A 20115-nucleotide genomic window follows, 5' to 3' on the forward strand; every position below is an offset into this window, starting at 1 on the left:
AGTGCCTAACTCTTTGAGAAGAGGGATACTAATTGACAGAATACTATAATTAAGTACTCAATAAACATGTTATGTGAAAATAAGTCCACTGAATATGAGTTAGCAATGTAATATTACTGCAAAAAGTCTAATAGCACTAAGAAGAATAAAAGTACATCATAAACGATGATTCTTCTACTCTGTTCCCCGCTCTCCTATAACAATGTCTCCATTTGGACAGCTGCATTTCAAAGATGTAGGGAAAATATAGGCATCAAAATTGACAATCAGACAAGTTCTAGCTTGTGTCAAACCACACATTTTACTTATTTATGTTTTTATGTTATCAGAGATCAAAGTCACGATAGACTGAACATATATATCATTTAATATTTAAAAAGAAAGTTCAGAATTGTGTGCACTTGGATTTAAACATACCAGCTATTTCATCACGGGCCAAAGTCAAGCTATCAACAAACTTGTTGGTCAATTATTTATGCTTAACAAGTAAATGTCCTATGTCTAAACTCAAAATATAATACCCATTTCATAGATACATTTGAATAATTTGTGATGTAAAACATGACTATCTTAGTTCTATATCTACCAGACAGATGATTCTCCATAAATGCACATTTCAGTCATACCTTAATTATTTTCTTAAAACACAAGAGACTTTTGATACAGAGAACAAGTGTGAAGCATAATTTATTGATTCTGGAAATTCCCATCAAAGAATAGTAAACATCAGGTGCTTAAAGTTAAGCTATGCATATTTCAACTGTTCCTCATCTTTTGTCTTAACATTTTATCTATCCATATTGTAATCTAGTAATAGAGTTCTAATACATTTTCTGCCTCATCCCACAATGTAATCTGTTCAACTAATCTGAATTGCTCATCGATTTCAAATTACCCTGCCACTTCCTATCTCACTTCTTTCATGCTTGCTCTTTGTCCTCATGAGATTGCACTATCTTTGCCAGACTTCTAAGTTTACATTTGTCACTTAAAACTAAGTTATAATGCCACCTCTTTATTGATTCTTGACTTTACCACGAGAGTTGTGAATTAAACATTCTTCTTGACCACAAATTTAAAATATCTATTTTAGCGATTATTGCCTCTTAATTACTTTCATATCTATTTATCTTACTAAGCTGAGAGTTTATTAATGCAATTGTTGAGCATTACTTTACTTCTTGTAGCAATGAATTTTTCAGCAATTCTGACACAACCGAAAATACTTACTGAAGAGACTGAAAGAAAACCAGTGAATGATAGCTTATTAGCATCTGATTTTATTGCTTGCTTGTATAAGTAGCTATATATAAAGCAAACTTGGTATTGATCACAACATTTATATACAAAACACTCTAATTTGACAATTTCCAGCAAAAAAGTTAATAGGACATTACATACTTTATAACCTACTTTAGTTATAAGGTAATAAAATAGTAATGATTTGTAAGGATTTAGTTTATCCATTAAGGAGTCCTAATATGTGCTTGTTAACTTACATGAGTAATTGTAGCTATTTAGTTAGCACAAAAGCCATTGTTACTACATATAAAGAAATGCTTTATAGATAAGACAATATTAACGTGGAATTATAGATTTGGTCTAAGGTGATAGATAACATTGATCACTGATATGGCAGAGAATTTAGTGAGGTAAAATTGTGTGGCCAAGTTATGACTATTTCTTATTTGCATAGACTCGATGCATTCTAACTTGGATGTGTATATTTTGCAAAACAGAATAGATATTACTTACTAAAAGCAGAACAGATGTAGAATATGTAATAAAAGATTTTTGAGGAGATATTTCAGGACAAAATTAACTCTGTAAAACTTATTTGATTTTCTTAGTTCCCAAAAATATATAGTTGCATAAATCCTAATTTGAAAAATAACTTTTAGAATATTGAGATGTGGATCTCCAAGGATAATATATTAATAACCTTTTTAACGTAAAGCATTCTATTTTTATGATAGATAAACAATAGATGGAGGCATGGCTTCATTCTCTTCTTGTCCTATAATAATAACTTGTCTTGAGGCAGCTGTGCATGTGTATCCAATCGCTCAGTTGATTGAATTTTGTGACCCTTTGGACTGTAGCCCTCCAGGATCCACTGTGCCTGTGGATTCCCTAGGCAAGAGTACTCGAATGGATTGCCATGCCCTCTTCCAGGGGATCTTCCCAACCCAGGAATGGAATCTATGTCTCTGTCTCCTGCATTGAAGGTGGATTTTTTATCCATTGAGCCATAATGGAAGGCCCCTGAGGCAGCTAGATTTTTGTAATTCAAGTTTACAGTCTGTATCTTCAATTAAAAAGCCATACTGGAAATTAATTTGTTTAAAATAGTAATACAAAGAATAATTTGAAAGTTGAAAAATATTAATGTGTGAAGATAATGCAAAATCTTGTTGGGAAAGCAGCTTGTTCTATTTCAAATGTTGCTATAAATCTTTTATTTTTGAATGTTTCAACTAACAATGGAAACAGAGATACTTCAGTGTCTTTTTGGCTAAATGATGATATGTCATAAGTGATATACTTGCAATGATAATCGTCAATTTTTTTTAGTAATGAATACTGTATAATTTGGGCTTCTCAGGTGGCACTAGTGGTAAAGAACCCATCTGTCAATGCAGAAGACATAAGAGACATGGGTTCCATCCCTGGGTAGGGAAGATCCCCAGGAGAAGGGCATGGCAACTCACACCAGTGTTCTTGCCTGGGAAATCCCATGGAGTGAGGAGTCTATTGGGCTAGTCCATAGGGTTGCAAAGAGGCAGACACAATTGAAGTGACTTAGCATGCATGGACTGTATACTTTGAATTGAGTATGGTATATAAGTCTTGCCTGTTCATAATGAGACAATTAGTCCAGATAAAGTTTGATAAACTGATATTCTATTTTATTCAAATAATATAAAAAAACACATGATGCAGTTCATAGTATATTAACATTCAGAAATAATATTTCCACATTTTAATATAAACTTCTGTCAGAGCATGATTTTAGAATACACAAATCTTGCAGATACTTTAGGTATATTTGGCAGGGCTACATGAATCTTGCCTTTTAAAGAGCAGCACATGCTCTTTGTAGACCTTCCTTGTTCACTTTATTGGAACTATTTTCACCTATATTTGTTGCAATTTTTATGGATAGAAATCTGAAAAACTAATTAAAGTTTTAAAAAATTTGAAATGAAAATGTCATTGAATCAAGAGACCTCTTCAGTGGAAGGAAAGAAAAAAAATATGAGAAATAAAATGGAAAATTGCTATTGAAAAATATCTTAAGAAATTTTTCAGTAAAAAAAAACCTCAAAACCATAATGTTTCAGCTAAAACTTCAGGATGCAAATAGCCTTGATATTCTGAGATAATGTGTCTTTGTTTAGGATCAAAGTGAAAGATTATTTTTCTGGAGGACTCAAAGATGCCTCAGAGCACAGCATTTTGGCAGAAGAAAATGAAAAATTTCCTTGTAGACTTAGAATTTAAACTTTTGTTCTTCCTTTCTACAATATTGTAAAATATTCATAGTATCTTAAGAGATTATATACATTTATTATGTATGCAAAAATCTTAGACATTAGAATTTTCCTTTGTACTTCAAAGCATTTAAATACAAAAATACACAATAAAATGCATACAGCATGAAGTGATTTTCTGTATTCAAAGTGTTGGGAACATTTCACTGTTCAATATAATAAAGGGCTTTTCTCTCAGAAAAAGATAATATTCAAACAATAATTGTTTGACACTCAAGTATAAACTGACTGTTGAATTCAATATCAGTGATACCAAGCAGGACTCTATGGGGTCCTGGAAACAAAGCCTATCTGTGTCCCTTATTTCTTTGATTATAGGAAATAGGCATCATTCAGCGTCCATGACCTCCCTTGAATTCCAAACAGCAGATTCAACAGTTGCTAATTAGGGAAGAGAGGTGATGTGAGACCAGGGAGAAACAATATTAGAAATAATATAAGAAACATATTGCAGCTTTGGGGCAAGGTCCTGGTTCCCCATCAACACACAACAGTATCTTTGGACTGTATTGCAGACACTGAAACCCCTTCCAGATAGGAGAAGTTAATGATTAAAGACGGTATGCTGTCCATAAGCATGTAGACCCCAGGCCAGTTGGAGCCTGAAGGTTGATGATGCTCAGTCCTGCTTGCCTCACCACCAGCCCATCAGTAGAATGTCCACTAGATCACGCCCTGCTTGAACCATGGCAGTAAAACTTCTCACTATCCTCTCCAAGTAAGGACACATAGTTTTTCAAGGCAGAAGCCAGCTGTGTCCCCCTGTGCCTGGCCAAGTAATAAAGCTATCCTTTTCTACTTTACCCAAAACTCTATGTTTGATATTAGATTTAGCACTGGTATACAGAGAAGCTGAGCTTTTGGCATCATCAGGACTATAAGAAAATCAAAATACTGAACCTTTAATTTATATATGAAGTTGATGAGGAATAAGCAGGGAGAGGAAAGAGAACATCCTTGTTCTTTCCCCATCTCCTCTTTCCTCTCCTTACTTCTTCTTCCTCATCAACTTCATCTAGATGCAATTTGATAATAATGAATTTTAATATTTAATAGTACAATTTAATACATTTTACAAAATGAATATGTATATGTAACCAATACCAAAATCTGGGTATAAAATACTTTCATTACCCCCAAAATTTCCCTCGTGTCTTTTTGATGCCATATCCATATCCATGAAATTGGCCCAGTAAATTATATTTGCATATTGCAGAACTTTGTATGGTTAAAATTATATAGCATGTACAATTTTTGACTTTTACTTAGCACAATGGTTTTGCAAAATATCCATGGTTTATTGTGTAACTTAAAAAAATATTTTATAAAGAATTTTTGATATGATATGGATCACTTTTAAAGCTTTAATTGAATTCGTTACAATGTTGCTTCTGGTTTATGTTTTGGTTTTTTGGCCAAGAGACATGTGGAATCATAGCTCCTGGACTAGGAATCAAACCCATATCCCCTGCATTGGAAGGTGAGGCACTGGACCACCAGAGAAGTCTCAGAGTGTATATTACTTTTATCGCTAAGTAATATTTCATTATACGGATATACCCCAGTGTGTATCTATCCACGTGATGGACATTTGGGTTGTTTTTTCAGTTTTTGAAAAAGCTTCTAAGAATTTGAGAGTAGATAAGAAACTGCCACACTATCTTATAAAAGCAGTGGTATCATTTTACATTTTCTATAGCAGTGGAGAGGTGTTCTGATTTTCCTCTCATCCTCATAAACATTTGGTGTTTTCAGCGTTCTGTTTAACCATTCTAGTTGCTATATCATAGTATTACATTGTGGTTTGAATTTAATTTTCCTGATAATTGTTATTGAATTAATTATTATTAATTATTCAATTAATTATTGAATTGATTTTCCTCTCAGGTGTTTATTTGCCATTCATATATTTTATATGGGCTTCCCTGGTGATTCAGATGATAAACAATATGCCTGCAGTGCAGGAGACCCAGGTTTGATCCCTGGGTCAGGAATATCCCCTGGAGGAAGGAATGGCTACCCACTCCAGTATTCTTGCATGGAGAATCCCAAGGACAGAGGAGTCTGGCAGGCTACTCTGACTGATATAACTGAAGTGACTTAGTAAGCATGCATAGTGTGTGTGTGTGTGTGTGTGTGTGTGTGTGTGTGTGGTATGTATACAGAGACATGTATATAATACAATAAATGCAAAACTTACCATGTCCTTGATTCCTTTTATTCTCTGTACTCCAACCACATTGAACTTGTTAAGTCCCTTGAATGTGTGGAGTTCTTCCCACGTGAGTGTATTTATGTACTCTCTGCCTGCATACATCTCCCTTGCACACCTATATAATTAGCTCTTGGATTAATCATGTTTTCTGCTACTATTGTCTAGAATATTTCAGTTAAAAATAGTGATAATACTGGATATTTGTTGTTACTGTTATTTTTATTCCTTGGAATTATATCAACATGCCAAAAGAAAAAAAAAAGCTTTACTGAAGGAGATATCTAAGCTTTTCTTCCTCTTACTGAGTAGGAACATATTTTCAAAGGTTACAGTGGATTTAACTAATCCACCAAAATTTTCAGAGCAATTTAAACTAATAGCTCCTAAATTTGATAGAGTCCTTATAAACTTCTTCCAACTCTCTTCCAAGAATGTGTATATGTGTGTGTGTGTTTGAGATAGCCTCTAAATTTGCATTTATTCCCAACCTAGGAGGCCACATTCTGAAATGTCTATTTTCTTTTTCTTTCATTTTCATAAAAACTGTGTAAGCAAGTGGTTTCATCTTCATATCCTATCATTTCTTTTCCTGTGGTAAAGGTGTAATGAAAAAGGAAAGAATACCAAAATAAACTATTTTCCAAAGAATATTATTTTCCCTTAATTTTTATAAATACTGGACCATAAGAAACTGATGTATACTAAGTATATGTAGTATTTTACTATTTGATGGAGTTTTGTGGTATATAATTATTATCTTCAATTATTTGCATTGGATAAATTTGTGATGTATTCTCATACGTGTCCAAAATATTTCTCTATATAAATATACTTAACATCTTGAATTTTGAAAATGAAAAAGAAAAGGAGTTTGACAGAGACTCCTATTTATCTTCCATTCATTCATTCTTCCTTCTACTTCCTGATTTATGATACAACCCACTTCATAATTTAGTAGGTTACTAAATTTTGCTAACTGGATACCAAAACTGAGACTACAATTCACTCTTATCTAAATAAGCCTAGTGACTAATCTATAGCCAATTGACTGTGAAAGGATTTGAAATAGCTAATTTCTCAATCATGCCCTCAAAATGATTAGATGTCTCCTTTTTCCACTTTGTGCTTCCCTTGGGCTGAAATACAGCAACAAAGTGTCAAAACTTACTGTGCGAAAGACAACTATAACTTAGTGCCTGATAATACAAAAATATATGGAGCCCATGGATGACATTGTGGAATGAAGCCATCTCCCTCCCTGAACTACTGATCTTCATCTAGTTCATTATGTAAGAGAACAAGATTTGCAATTTCTCCATTTAATTTTGGTTACTTTTTCTACAAAACTGTGCCTATGCTATTACTCACCTCATATTTGACTTTTAATCTGTAAAAGCTTGAAATCAAAATGCCAAACCCTCAACATTTCAAACACAGAATGAACATATATTTTGTACAAACAAATCACGTCTTTCCATTTCTTAGTTTTCTGTTTTAGTATATATTTTGTCAAACCCTTCCTGTTACAACTACTAAAAACTATAGGCAAAATATATTGGTATACTTTGATATTCAATTTTATAAAATATAATGCAAAATATAATAAAAATCCAATTCACAATTTATTCTGACTATAATTATAAACTAAAATTGTCAGGATAAATTATGAATTAGATTTGGTTGCCCCAAAAGGTATTTTTCAAAGGAAAAGTTAAATAAGTGTACTTTACTTGTGGGCAGAAAATGTGTAATTTAATTTATACATTGAAGAATCATTTAAATCAGTGATTTAAGCATTTTAATAGTATATTTTATTACAAATAAAGGCATATTTTGATTTGTCAAGAGATATAATTATTTATAGTCATATACATATCTGCATTTTCCCTTGATGTAAATTGGTCAATGTAAATATTTTATAAAAATAAGTTTAAAAGATAATATATTTTTAATTTAAGCACATTTCTCTTAATAACAGGTCATATATTTTAAGGAATCTGAGATTTGCAAGTACTCCCATTGTATATCTTCCTATTATTTTGTAAGTTAGTAAAAATTTTATTATAAAATGGTATTATGATAAACATTTATTTGTGAAATGAAGTCATTATTTCAATACCTCTTTTACTTTTCCTTTTTTGCCATGGTCATACAGCAAGCCTCTGAAGACAGCTACATCCATAAACGGTGTTCAAGTAATTTACTGCTTATTTTATCAGCCCCTACCTCATATATTTTCATTCAAGGATTATTAAAAATATGTTCATCCTCAAAGGGTGATAACATCTGGGTCTCTCAAAATGATTTATATTTCAATGGAGAACACAAACACAGCTTTAGATAACTACAGCAACCAATGTGGAAGTTGTTTTTAATAAGATAATAAGTATAAAAGTCAGCAGTGCATTTGGTTTGCTTGAACAACTAGGTAAAAAGCATCCAGTCAATTTTCTTTTCAGTTTTATTCAGTTAAAAATATTGTCTGCATATTTTAACAACTGGGAAACTAAATGAGCATACAAAATATGGAAGCTGCAGTCCTTTTACGGTCCTTGATAATGTTGGAGGGGTTTTATTTTTTTCTAGTTTTTTATAAGATTTATATAAATTAACTTTACAAATTAAAAAAATGAATTAACTAATGTGAAAACATTTAACAGGTGGTTCAGTGGTAAAGAATCCACCTGTTAATACAGGAGATTCAGGAGACTCGGGTTTGATCCCTTTGAAAAGATAACCTGGAAAAACAAATTGCAACCCACTTCAGTATTTTTGCCTGGGAAATGCCAGGGACAGAGAAGCCTGGCAGGCTACAGTTCATGGGGCTGGGCAAAAAGTCGGACATGATTGAGTGACTGAGTGCACATGCATTCACACATGCAAAATGTATAATATATAATTTTGTGATAATTGATACAAATTATCTCACATCTAATTTCAGAGCATTGTACTGCATATATAAAAGGTATAATGGAAGCAGTAAACATAGAAAGTAATACATATTTTCCCAAGCTATTCAAAATTGTGAGATATACAGTAAAATTTTAATAATTGTAAAAGTACTATTTTTAACTCAACCTCCAGTGTAGTTTTATAAATCCAATTCTCACCTCAAGATTTTTTCAAGTTAGCAAAATTCCTTCCATGTCCTAAAAAGAGAGTTTATTTTGTTAGGTCTATCAGCTTTATGCAAATGAATTTATGGACAGTCTTTTCCATATGTAATTCAGACATCTTACACATATTTAAAATTTTTATGTGTAGAAATCTCGGAATCCCATTTCAAAACACTAATGCACAGATAACTGCCTCCAACATTTTCTTCAATGTACACAAAAACAAGCTGAGCCAATTCTTAATTTTCCACTTCAATAAGCCTTCCCTTACAGTCTAAAAAATCAAAACAGCAACTTATTTCTCCTTACTCAGGTCCAAAGAAACAACCAACACAAATGTCACAACAAAGTTGACCTCTCTCTTATGTCACATAAGATCAACTACTCCTACCTGCACCTCTTTCAAAATATCTCCTCTGACTTCTTTCTGCTTTGCAATGTCTAGCTGGGAAGAGTCACTGCAAGGATTTTCTGGCATTTCTCTTCTTTTCTACCTTTGTTCCACTAGTTTCCCGTTAATGCAGAAGCAAGGATGTGTTCACAGTTACTCCTGATGAGAATATGCTATTTTAGGTCTGAGTCTTCACAGTGGCTTTGCATCTCTTTCAGAATAGAACCCAAAATTCTCAGAGTGTCTTCAGAGCCTTCAAAATCTAGACTTTTTTAATACATAGTAGTGTGTATGTGTGTGTATATATATACACACACACATATATGTATATACACATATACATATATTACATTCTGGTGTTCTCCCAAACACCAGAATGTAATATTTATAATAATTTGGACTTTGTTCATATATATTTTATTTCTTTTAAATTCTTAGAGCCTTGAACACCGTTTAGAACAAACAGGAAGTTGATAAACATCAGCTGAATACATTATCTACAGAAAATAGTCTTTAGTTGAAGTGTCTTAAAAACAATCACTTTTTCTTCCTTAAGGGAATGTATATACAGCACACTTTTGAAAATATGTACATGTGTGAATGGGTCAGAATTAACACAGAAGCTAAAACATGTATCTCTCCTCTTTTAAACATATTTCTATTTTCCATTTGCTCCTTCTGTTACTTGTCCTCCCAGTAACTCATTAGTTTACAACTGCAGTTCAAATATCAATAAAATCCTCTTCAGCACAAATCAACTGCTGTTGCCAAGATTGTAAATGCTTTGTTTTTGCTAAATTCAATAAATATTTCAGCTCACATTTGACTTGCTGGTAACATTCAATACTACTAAACACAACATTCACATAACACCACACTCTCTATTTCTCCATTCTGCCCCTTTTTGGCAGATAGATATTGTCAGTACCCTCTAAAAGTTCTTATTCTCTCTTCTAAATTTATATTTTATTCTGAAGTAGATAATGTTATGTATTTATATTTCAAAATATATTTCTGAATGAATGTTAAATTCCTTGAATCACTATTCATTATAAAAGAGAACATCATTTATAAATTTCAAATGCCATTTTATTAGAAAATATGAAGAATGCTTTTGGAAAAGTGCCTGATGCTGGGAAATACTGAAGGCGATGAAGGAGGAGGAGGAGGAGAAGGAGATGACAGAGGATTAGATGGGTGGATGGCATCATTGACTCGATGGACATAATTTCGAGCAAGCTCCGGGAGTTGGTGATGGACAAGGAAACCTGGCCGTGTTGCAGTCCATGGGGTCGCAAAGAGTTGGACACGACTGAGAAACTAAAATGAATGAAGAATGTAATGTTTTTGAAGTGCAATCTTTATCTAACTATAGATAAACTTTTATGTATTATATATACTCATATATTAATATAACTGTATAAATATATTTAATAACTAGATAAATATATTGAATTTGATCAGAAGTACATAAAAATCTAATTTATCAAGCTAACAATATAATTTCATATAAAAGCTGTCAGTGCTTAAAAATAATGTTAAACCTAACATAGGAATGTTGGTTTAATGAAATCAAATGTAAATTCGTAGTCATGTAAAACATGAGTAACTAAAAATATCTGGTAGCAAATCAAGTGCTAATGCTACATTAATAAAATTTAAAAATAATTATAACTTAAAAAAATTGAAATTTAAAAAATCTTGAAAAAGTATTTTTTAACAAAATGGAAACAATGAAGTAAAAGCATAACTCTTTTTGTGGTATAAATACTTGTATCCCCCATTGTTCTTTCAGTTGTGATCTAGTTATTAGATACTTAATATTTGCTTCCCATAAAAAAGAATATCTGGAATGGTAGTTAGGAGAATAAATTGCAGGAAAAATGGATATACTTTATAACACTACACATTTTTGTCAATAAAAACATGTCACTTTGATTCTTCTACTTGCTAGCAAAGTAATGCTCAAAATTCTCCAAACCAGGCTTCAATAATACCTGACCTGAACTTCCAGATGTTCAGGCTGGATTTAGAAAAATCAGAGGAATCACAGATAAAATTGCCAACATCCATTGGATCATCAAAAAAACAAAAGAGTTCCAGAAAAACATCTATTTCTGCTTTATTGACTATGCCAAAACCTTTGACTGTGTGAATCACAACAAATTGTGGAAAATTCTTAAAGAGATTGGAATAACAGACTACCTGACCTGCCTTCTGCCTCCTGAGAAATTTGTATGCCGGTCAAGAAGCAATATTTAGAACTGGACATTGAACAACAGACTGGTTTCAAATTGGGAAAGGAATACATCAAGGCTATATATTGTCACCCTGCTTATTTAACTTATATTCAGAGTACATCATGCAAAATGCTGGGTTGGATGAAGCACAAGTTGGAATCAAGATTGCTAGGAGAAATATCAACAACCTCAGATATGCTGATGAGACCAAACTTATGGCAGAAAGCAAAGAACTAGAGAGCCTCTTGATGAAAGTGAAAGAGGAGAGTAAAAAAGTTGGCTTAAAACTGAACAAGTTCATGGTATCCAGTCCCATCACTTCATGACAAATAGAAGAGGGAAAAATGGAAACAGTGAGAGACTCTTCTTTTTTTGGGCTCCTAAATCATTGCAGATGGTGACTGTAGCCATGAAATTAAAAGATACTCCTTGGAAGAAAAGCTATGACCAACCTTCAGTTCAGTTCAGTCACTCAGTCTTTGTGAATCCATGAATTGCAGCATGCCAGACCTCCCTGTCCATCACCAACTCCCGGAGTTCACTCAGACTCATGTCCATCGAGTCGGTGATGCCATCCAGCCATCTCATCCTCTGTCGTCCCCTTCTCCTCCTGCCCCCAATCCCTCCCAGCATCAGAGTCTTTTCCAATGAGTCAACTCTTTGCATCAGGTGGCCAAAGTATTGAAGTTTCAGCTTTAGCATCAGTCTTCCCAAAGAACACCCAGGGCTGATCTCCTTCAGAATGGACTGGTTGGATCTCCTTGCAGTCCAAGGGACTCTCAAGAGTCTTCTCCAACACCACAGTTCAAAACCATCAATTCTTTGGCACTCAGCTTTCTTCACACTCCAACTCTCACATCCATACATGACCACTGGAAAAACCATAGCCTTGATTAGACAGACTTTTGTTGGCAAAGTAATGTCTCTGTAGGAGCATATTCAAAAGCAGAGACATTACTTTGCCAACAAAGGTCTGTCTAGTCAAAGCTATGATTTTTCCAGTGGTCATGTATGGATGTGAGAGTTGGACTGTAAGAAAGCTGAGCACTGAAGAATTGGTGTTCTTGAACTGTGATGTTGGAGAAGACTCTTGAGAGTCCCTTAGACTGTAAGGAGATACAACTAGTCTATCCTAAAGGAAATCAGTTCTGAATATTCATTGCAAGGACTGATGCTGAAGCTGAAGCTCTATAATTTGGCCACCTGATGCAAAGAACTGACTCATTGGAAAAGACCCTGATGCTAGGAAAGATTGAAGGTGGGAGGAGAAGAAAACCGCAGAGGTTGAGATGGTTGGATGACATCACTGACTTGATGGACATGAGTTTGAGTAAGCTCTGGGAGTTGGTGTTGGATAGGGAAGACTGGCATGCTGCCTGCATTCCATGGGGTGGCACAGAGTCGGACACGACTGAAGCGACTTAACAGCAGCAGCAGCATATTTATTATATATATATATGTTTCAGATTCTTTTCCCTTATAGGTTATTACAAAATATTAGTATAATTCCCTGTGCTATATAGTAGTTCCTTGGTGGTTTTCTATCTAATATATAGTAGTGTGCATACATTAATCCCAAAGTCCTAATTTATCTCTCCCTTGCTTTGCCTTTTTGTAACTGTGTTTTCTATGTCTGTGAGCCTACTTCTGTTTTGTAAACAAGTTTACAATGTCTCTGTTTTATTTGTAGCTTCCTACTTTCCTAAACAAACTTCTGACATTCTTGTTTTCTCTCCAACCTCAGTTGATGACCTTCTTATGTAGTTAATATTTTAGAAAATATAGTCAGGGAGAAGTCATCAGAACAGAATCCCTTTAACTTTCTACCATCAAGTAAACAAACTACAAATAAATTGGACTGGTCTTTTATTACTTCTATCAAGTAAATTCTATTGGATAAAACAAAAATAGCATTTCTTGAATTTCTTCATTATCCATAGGCAATGCTCTTTACTTTTTCTTCTTCTTCTTTTTTTTTTTCTGTAGGCTTCCCCCTCTATACAGCGATTATTTTTTTGAGTTCTTCAGGAATCTCTTATGTGTATATTTTCTCACTTCATATGTCATCTTCAGGTGACTGTATTGACTCCTGTGATCCCAGGTCTGGGCCACCCTTTCACCCTCAGATATACATATTTGACTTTACCCCAGATATCTCAACTTGGATTGCTGTTGGACACCTCATATTTACCAGATTCATAGATGATATAAACATATATTCCCCAAATTTGTTTATTTTATTAGTTTTCCCTATCTCAGTGCAAGCACCTCTAGCCACCTTTATACCAAGAAGAAGAAGAAGAAGAAGAAAAAAAGCAGCTACATTTTTCAAAATCTAATTCTTTCTAAATCCAGGTAGTTAATCAGTCTATAAACTCAACAAATTCGACCCCATTGATATCTTATTCCTTTATCTCATTCTCTCAGTCAACGTCAGAACCATTTTTTTTTAAACCTAGACTATTGAAGTAAGGTTTTTTCCTGGTCTCTCAACTAAATTATTAACCAAAGTCAAACAGTTTTAGACTGTACCTAGAGGGATATCATTTTAAAATTCAAAATAGATCCCTGACTTCTACTACATAAATGTATTTTGCTTCATGTGATATTTAGGATAGTGTTGAGGCTCTTTACTACAGTTTGTAAGTAATTATCCTGCCTGATTTTGTACATTTGCTTATGCCTGGTCTCATCTGTGGGCATGATCCCGCAAGCTGTTTTCACTTCAGCAATATGAAGCCTCATTTGGTTTCTGAAGATTATGCTCTGTCCTGATTTAGTAACTTAATGATGCTGCATTTTCTGTTTCCTATCATTCACATGGATGGAAGCCTTATCTGACTCCTATTTGTCTTTTGTGTCTCATCTAAACACTGCTGCTCCAGATCAGGCTCCTTTACTTGTTTAGTTGCTCCATGTCTCTATGCATTTCTCTTTCTATTATGCTTATCATGCTTAAATTGTTTTTCTTCCAGATGGAATACCTTTTTGGACAGGAGTGTGCTTGCCTTATTCATTTCAGTATCTCTGGCATCTGTTACAGTATAAGGTTGTTGTCTAGTGGACTCTTGAAACAATGTCTAATTTTGCTTGTTTGCTTTCATTTTTTTTGTGGAAAGTGTGTGTGTGTGCAGTTTAGCTCATGTGGATATTATTTCATTTTTCTTTTTCCCTTGCACTAGAATTTTAGCAAATGGTATTCTAATTTGGCTTCCTGGATGATGCCACATATATCATCTTGTTCTTAATAACTTTCCTAATATTTACATTCATGGTAAAAGCATTTAAACCACACATTTGAAATGGTTATTATAAAGTAAATTCTTTTTAACTACTCCATCCCCATCTTGCTTTATTTGTGTTGACTCAAACATACCAAGTGCTAAATAAATTTAAGTTTTAAATAATACAATGATTAGGATTATATTATCCTGACTGGTTTGCTTGATTGCATTTTCTCTGACTCTGTAGGCTTATTTTTTAATGCCATATATATATATATATATATATACACACACACACATACATATACACATATATATAATGATATTCAGAAAATAACATGATGACATAAATTCTGTGGCACTGAAACTGAACAGGACTCTGTGGGGCTCCAGGTGACAGAAGCCTTTCTGTGTCCCCTGTTCCTTGCTTGTAGGGAATAGACTTCAGCCTCCATGACCTTCCCTGAGTCCCAAACAGCAGATTCAAAGAATTACTAATCTGGGAAGGGATGGGATGCAGAGACAAGGGAGGAGCAGCCAGGAAACAGCAGTGCAGTCTTGGGGCAGGGTCCTGGTTGTACCTCAAAGGATACATGTAACAAGATCTTTGAGCCCTTTACAGAATTAAAACCCCCAACAAATGAAAGATGTTAGCATTCTTCATTAATAACCTTGATACACTCATCAAGAGACCACTTAAGGCTAGTTTAAAGGAACCAGAGAAGTTCATCAGGAGATCACTTGAGGTTAAATGAAGTGCAAGCCCTGCACACACCAAGATTCTTATCAGCAACTCCATCCGGAACCATTCTTATAAAACTCCTCACCAAGTCTTCCTGGGTTGGGGCACACAGTTTCGAGAGGCACAAGTTCGCTGTGTCCCACTTTGGCAAAGTAATAAAGCTATTCTTTTCTACTTTACCCCAAATTCTGTCTCCTGAGATTCTCTTCAACACTAGTGGACAGAGGCTTAGTGTTCAGTATCAATATGATGTGTATTAAATTGCATGCAACAGAAAAATTTGGTGATTTTTAATTCACTTGAAATTTGTCCTGATAATATGTGTTTGACCAAGACAGTATGTCTGATCTTATGTCAGGTGGAAGAGCTGTATTAATAGGCTTCTATGAAGCAAATGGACCAATTGTTTTCCACATATTTAAGTTACCTTTAAATAGATATGACTAAAAACATGTTGATGGGGGAAGATATGGCAACCGACTCCAATATTCTTGCCTGGGAAATCCCACGGACAGAGGAACCTGTCAGGCTACAGTCCACGGGTTGTAAAAGAATTGGGCATGACTTAGTAACTAAACAACAACAAAAATATGTTGTTCTTTTAGATAATAAGAATTTTAAGGGTGATCTACAGAACCATTTAAATTAGTATCTATTTTCTTAAAAAAAGAATAACAATCTATATTCTTATAGCATTGTTAGTTCCTTAGACTTTAAATTGTTATCTTAATAGCCAATCATGAACAAATGATTGGTCTTTATTCTTCTCATTTAATATGTGAAAATGACTTAACCTAAAAATAGTCACTTATTACTTATGTACTTTTCCAACCAAGGTTTTAATTAAAATAATTTTTATGAATTTACAAATGAAGTTGTTCAAGTATACTAAAATGTGATACATTAATGTCAAATTTAAAATATAATCTGTTCTTATAAGACACATACAGGATATTTATAACAAAATATAATTCAGTTTAGCTATTGAAATACCAATGAATAAAATGTGAATTGCATTGCTGATGTGCTATCCTAACTTAATAAGTTAGTGCACCTTTACCTCAGCAGAATACTGGTACCTGTTTTGTCATAGAATACCATCTAACCTTGCTCAGCTGCAGGCAACAAGACACAGATTCAGAGTCATTCCTGTCAGATCACTGAGTGTTTAAAGCACCCAATAGTTAGTGGAATATGACATTTTTGTTATTCACTGAAGCCCAATTGAGATAAGAACTGAGAACTTCTTTCCATGAAGCCAAATTCTTGTTCACACTTCTGCATTATTTTCCCAGTCTACAGGAGTAGATTTCAGCCTTTGTTTCTTGATTTTTTTTTCTTAAATCCAATTATGAGACTTGCTCTGAATCATTTTTTATCTGGCCTTAATCTTCTACCTACAATCTACACATTCTTCTCTTTGTGAATATATTCCAAAATATTAGGACCATTTAGAATGAAGTTAGTATTTCTGGATTGATTCTGAATATAAGTACCTCCTAAAGCTCTTCTGGCCAAAACTAGCACACTCTACACTATCTCCCTTTCCTTATGAACATATAGCTGGTTGATATCTCCCAGGTTTAGTTAGTTATGGGCTTCCCTGGTGGCTCAGATAGTAAACAAACAAACAAACAAAAAAAAAAAAACAACACAACACTGCTTGAAATGCAGGAGACCTAGATTTGATCCCTGGGACAGGAAGATGCCCTGGAAAAGGGAATGGCAACCCACTTTGATATTCTTGCCTGGAGAATCTCATGAACAGAGGAGCCTGGCGGGCTATAGTCCATAGTTGGTTGATATCTCCCAGCCTTGTTTATAGGTAAATATGGCCAGGTAATATATCACTGGTGAATGGATATGGGCACATGTTATATACATCAATGACTTTCCTGGTGGCTCAGACGGTAAAGCATCTGCCTACCATGCAGGAGACCCGGGTTCAATCCCTGGGTCAGGAAGATCCTCTGGAGAAGGAAATGGCAACCCACTCCAGCATTCTTGCCGAGGAAATTACATGGACGAAGAAGCCTGGTAGGCTACAGTCCATGGGGTAGCAAAGAGTCAGACACGACTGAGTGACTTCACTTCACTTTCACTATATACATCAGTGCAGGCTGGGTACATAAAAAATCCCTGTGTAGTGACACCTCTCTGTTTTCCACATCTACTGGCTACATGTCAACACACACAATAACCTTGGATTTTAAGTAGGAAATATTGAGCCTGTCATTTTGTTAAGTTATTGTGATTTCAGTTCTAAGATTCTTTGCCATAAGTTGTTTCTCTGCAAGCAGTTCTGCCCCACCAATTGGCTGTAAGACAATTTTGCCCTAAAAAATAAAATAATGAAAATAAAAGAGGTACATTAAAAAGGAAATATAGAAATAATTAATGAAATTTTTTTAAGGTTTTATTGTGTAAAATGAAAGTGTTAAAGCTGTTTGAACACATTTAAAATGTATGCAGAATTGATCCTGAAAGCTTGGCCTCTGTATACTGGTGCCAAATCAAATCTCAGTTTTGGGTGACATAGAAAAGAAGAGCTTTATTGCTTTGCTAGGAAAAGGAAAACACAGTGGGCATCTGCCTCAGAAAATGATGTGCCCCAACCTGGGAGGGTTTGATGAGGAGTTTTATAGCAATGGATCAAGGTGGGTGAGGTTGCTGACAAGATTAGGGCATGTGCAGGCTCTGGCCCCTTTAATCTTACCTCAGATGGTTTTATGACTGCTCCTCACTTGATTAGCAATCTGCCCTTTGGAATGCAGGGAAGATCATGGAGGCTGGAGTTTGCCTACAAGAAACTGGGGACAAAACGTCTTCCATACTCAGGAATCTCAAAGGGTCTTCCCTTTCAGAATCATTGCATTAGTGACCATAACTGATTTTATTCTGTGGATTGTATCAAGCACTTTAAAGACTTTTCTTCATAATATTATGCCTTTTTTTTTTTTTTGCTTTTTGTTTCCTTTCCTCTTTTGGTGTTTTGATTTATTTTTTTCAGTGTTAAAATCACCTTCTTCATTAAGACAAGTATCAGTTGTCAAATATTAGAATGTTTTGTATTATGTAGTGAAAGTTTTCTACACTGTTGTGTGTTCTTGGCACACTGTCACATGTCCATCAAAAGATGTTCCAAAATAGTGTGGGAAACATGCAGTCAGCTCTCTGGACAGAGCCCTTGGCTTCTTTCTCCTCTGAGGAAGTGGATTTCAAAATAAGAAACCAATTCTTAGAGCAAATCATCATCATCAGTCAGGTGGATAAAGCCATTGATAAAATTGCTGAATGGAAGGAATGGTAAAACTGTAATGAATTTAATTTTTGTGTTAAATTCAGAATGGTTTGACAGCACAACTCCTGTCCAGTATCAATGGTAAATATGTTTTGCCATATAGAGCATAAAGAGCCAGTTATAGGTGTATTTGGGTATATCTTAGAGAAGGTGATGACATTATTTTTTTCAAAGTTGATCACTAAAGATTAGAATTTAATGTTGGCCATAAGTTCTCCATAATAATAATAATATATATATGTTCTTCCCTGGTGGCTCAGTGGTAAAGAATCTGCCTAGCAATGCAAGAGACATGGGTTCAATCCTTGGTCTTGGGAGATCCCACATGCTGCAGAACAACAAAGCCTGTGCCCACAACTACTGAGCCTGTGCTTTAGATCTCAGAAGCTGAAACACTTAAGCCCACAAGTGCTAGAACCCATGATCCACAACAAGAGAAGCCACCACAATGAGAAACCCACTTACCGCAATAGAGAGTAACCCCCACTCACAAAAACTACGGAAAAGCCTGCACAGCAGTGAAGACACAGCACAGCCAAAGATAAATAAATAAATAAAATTATTTTAAAAAATCTGCTGTAAGTCTCCTCAGATTTCCTTGGAAGTAAAATCAGTGAGGGATGCTGCTATTTCATAGCAATATATATAACATATATGACTGGTAGTACACATAAATGTTTAAATACTTAAATGTTTCATTACATGTCCAAGTGTGATGAAACTTGTGTTTCATCACAAGTCTGTTGTTGTTCAGTCACTAAGTTGTGTCCAACTCTTTGGGACCCTATGGACTGCATCACCCAGGCTTCTGTGTCCTTCACTATCTCCCAGAGTTTGCTCAAACTCATGTTCATAAAGTGATGCCATCTAACCACCTCATCCTCTGTTGCCTTCTTCACCTTTTGCTTTCAGTCTTTCCCAGCATCAGGGTCTTTTCCAATGAGTCAGCTGTTTGCATTATGTGGCCAAAGTACTGCAGCTTCAACTTCAGTATCAGTCCTTCCAATGAATATTCAGAACTGATTTCCTTTAGGATTGACTGGTTTGATCTCCTTGCTGTCCAAGGGACTCTCAAGAGTCTTCTCCAACACCACAATTCAAAAGAATAAATTCTTTGGTGCCCAGCCTTATGATCCAACTCTCACATCTATACATGACTACTGGAAAAACCATAGCTTTGACAATACAGTCCTTTGTTAGCAAAGTTATGTCTTTTTAATACACTGTCTAGTTTTGTCATAGCTTTCCTTCCAAGGAGCAAGCATCTGTATAGTTTACCAAATCATCTAAATCAGAAGATTTTGTTAGTTCAGTTAAGTTCAGTCACTCAGT

At 34.6% G+C, this 20115-nt stretch overlaps 1 non-coding gene across 1 annotated transcript; it reads left to right on the forward strand.

Annotated features, from left to right (window-relative positions):
- Nucleotides 1-17374: 17374 nt before the first annotated feature.
- TRNAG-ACC lies at nt 17375-17447 on the forward strand. The gene has a single exon. It is a non-coding gene; the product is annotated as a tRNA-Gly (tRNA).
- The last annotated feature ends 2668 nt before the right edge of the window (nt 17448-20115 follow it).

Source organism: Bubalus bubalis, chromosome 5, assembly GCF_019923935.1.
Source record: "Bubalus bubalis isolate 160015118507 breed Murrah chromosome 5, NDDB_SH_1, whole genome shotgun sequence".
NCBI lineage: Eukaryota > Metazoa > Chordata > Mammalia > Artiodactyla > Bovidae > Bubalus > Bubalus bubalis.